Genomic DNA, 3,349 nt, shown 5'->3' on the forward strand with positions numbered 1-3,349 from the left:
GACTGGCCCACGCTCCCCGGCTCTTCTCGCCTGCGCTGGTCGGCTCCGCGCAGCCTCTCCGCCCTGACCGCGGGTCGGACAACCCGCCCCAGGCTTCGCCGGACGTGCGAGGACGACAGAAAGGACCGGAGTGCTGCAGGACGCGGACCAAGACTGGGGTTTGGTGGGGGGACTTTCTTTCCAACACAGGAGAGGTATCCTGAGGCACCCCAAAAGGTTGAAGATGACTGTTTTGTCCTTAGGATCTAGTGGTAATATACCCAAGGCCAAATGGAAACGAAGGGTTTTTTTGGTTGTTTTTAATGCACAGTAAAGTCCATTTTAACAGGAGAGTCGCAGTTCTGCTAAGACTGAGGAAACAATGGAAAGCCATGCATTCCAGGCTTGATTTTAAAAGTCAAACATCATCTGAAGACGTCCAGAACCTAGAATTACCGGTAGCACACTCCTGCAATGCTAGCCCGGCCAAAGCAGGAGGATCATGAGTTCGATGTCAGCCTGGGCTACAGAATGAGATCAAGGCCAGTCTGAACTATGTAGCAAGATCTTGTCTCAAAAAAACCAAACAAACAAAAAAACAAAACAGAAAGCTCCAGTGCAAAGAATCAAATGTTTCAATTGTTGGTGAGGCAGTTTACTGTGGGGGTGGTAAAGAGTAATCTATACAGTAAATTGAATGAAACTATGGATTTCTTCTCATTACAAATGGATCCAGGGAATAAACTGGACTTAATATTAAAGGTCTTGACTTCCAGCAAATTGGCCTGTTTTTTTATGTGCCCCCCTACTATATAAAATAAAATGTAATTGCACCACAATGTCATATTTTAATGTACAAATGTTAAGGAAAAGCAGCAGCTCAATCGCCATTACTAAAAAAAGAATAGTTAGCATCCTAGAACCAGGTACGGTGGCATGCCTGTAGCCCCAGCACTTGGGAAGCAGGACTGCCACAGGCTCGAGGTCAGCCTGGGATACTGAGTTCAAGGCTAGCCTGAACTACATAGTGAGACTCTAGTACTAAAAGCTTACTCAAAGTATTATAGTCCTTGGAAAATGAAGCAGAATCTTAAAAGGTTTTTCGTTTTTATATTCCTTCAATATGCTTTCCAACTTTGTATTATACAGCTTCAGACACATTTTACCTTTTAGTTTTCTCATGGAAGAACATATTTAAAGTCCCTTTAAAGTTAAAACTTCTAGAAATCAAGATTCCAGGAAGTATCTGATCTTCATTATAGACAAAACACTAATTCTTGTGTCATAAATATGAGGAACATGGGCCAGGGATTTAGCTCAGTGGTGCTGCCACCTGCCTCATAAATATGAGGAACTCTATGATGTACTTAGCATAAATACTTTCAAAGATGGGAGCATAGTCTGTTAATTATTATAACACTTCACATACTGTGGATCTCTGTACAAGAAGTCAAAGCAAAATTTTATATTAGTATTTATGAATAAACTATTTTTGGTTCTAGCCTAATTAACTCAGAGATTACAAGCATTGAAGTAAATGCTGTAAAGTTAATGAAGAAAGACTAAATCAAGAGACAATGTAAATAGGGTTTGAAAAAGCTAAAAGCCCTACATTTTCTTCAAGGTAATTATGGATGAAAATAAATAACATATTAATATTTAGCTGGCCTTATTTAATGAACAGTGCTGGGAATTGAACTCAAAGCCTCACTAGGCAATACCTCTATCATGGAGCTATGTTTCCAATCCTACCCATAGATTTAATAAGCTATAAGTTTTTAAAAATGAAATAGATTTATATGGAGAGCATTGTAAAGGAACACGACATGAGCACAGCCATATTGACCTGTGATTCACCCGAGCAGTGTGGACGTGCCGTCGCTATAGCAATGGGCTAGTTCAGCTGGTGGTCTGATCTATTGCCTAGCACATGTAACCCGTAATGGTTGTTATTGTTTCCCTCTGGAATGTGTGGGCGGTACTCTCGCTCCCGTGCAGCCCTCCCTCCCATGCAGCTGGAGAGTATAAAAGGAAGAGGTTCTGTAATAAAGCAAGCAAGGAACTTGAGAAGAAAGGTGCCTCCTGTCTCTCTGTCCTCGTCCTTTCAGGTTTAGGACCTGCTGGCAGGATCCTGATGTCGCGGCTCACGACAGATTTAAGTTGATGTTCCAAATTCAAACACAAGTTTGACTGAGGTATTAAATATTCCAGCATATGAAGTATCAGTGGCAAATGTGATACATAAATTCAAGTACTTGCTAGTTGAGTGTCTATACATATATTCCTTCCTTCAGCAAACCAAAAGCTGAGAACACATCTTTTCCATATCCTCTTTGAGAATTCACACATCCCAGCTTTATACATATACAAATATTTTCCTAATGTTAAAAAGTTTTACAATTCACCCTGTCAGTACTATTCCTTTGCTATTGGCTACAGTAATTTATTACAAAGGGACCTTGGTGCAAGAGGAAATAAAGAATTCACATTCTTAGGCAGAAAATGAGAACTGAACAGTCACTACTTCACTATAAAATGAACAGATCGTTCCTTAGCACCTCCTATGGCAATGTGTACTTGACCACTAATCATAAAGTGCATTCTGGGATTTAAGGTATGCAAGTGTAGTTCAAGTCTTCTGATAAAATTGCATCATTCTAACTATATTACCTTTGAAAATAAACACTTGGAATTCCAGTACCTATCTTAGATTCTTTAGATGTTCAATTTGATTTACTGGAATGGATTTTAAAAATATGGCATAACCAATAGAGAAGAAAAAAAAATTAACTCACTTTGAGTAATGCCCAATCTAATAGCATCAGTAAAGGCACAATACCATAACACCTAAGGTTATTTTTCAATTATTCTGTGAGTGCTTTCAATTTGGAAAATACAGTAAGAAACACTTGGCATTGTCAGATTTACTTGGCAAGTTTTTTTACATTTATAAATGTGTAACACAACACTGTGACTGAAGTCTTAAATGACAAGACTAAATAGCGAAGCATGACTCATTTTGCAGAATCTATAAAATTACTTGTTCCCCAACATAATTATATTTGTTCTCTAAAAGTCTTTCAGTTTGTCAATATGCTTGTTCTCCCTTCCAGTAGTTACCAAGAACAGTCTTTTCTATTATCACCTGGCAATGATGTAAAACCAAACTGCTAAACCATTAAGGCCAGCAGGGCTGCCCTCTACTGGACTAGGTAAGGTATTCAGCCAACATGTTTTTACAAGGAATTACAGGAGACAGAATAAAAATATAACCCATTCTCCCAAACAAAATGAGGATCTCGGAATAAGCTACAAAAAAAAACTCCACAAAATCCTTTAATAAATTCACTTTTACCATAAAAAAAAAAAA

This window comes from Fukomys damarensis, unplaced genomic scaffold (assembly GCF_012274545.1).
Source record: "Fukomys damarensis isolate Sample0158 unplaced genomic scaffold, DMR_v1.0_HiC HiC_scaffold_9, whole genome shotgun sequence".
NCBI classification, from domain to species: domain Eukaryota; kingdom Metazoa; phylum Chordata; class Mammalia; order Rodentia; family Bathyergidae; genus Fukomys; species Fukomys damarensis.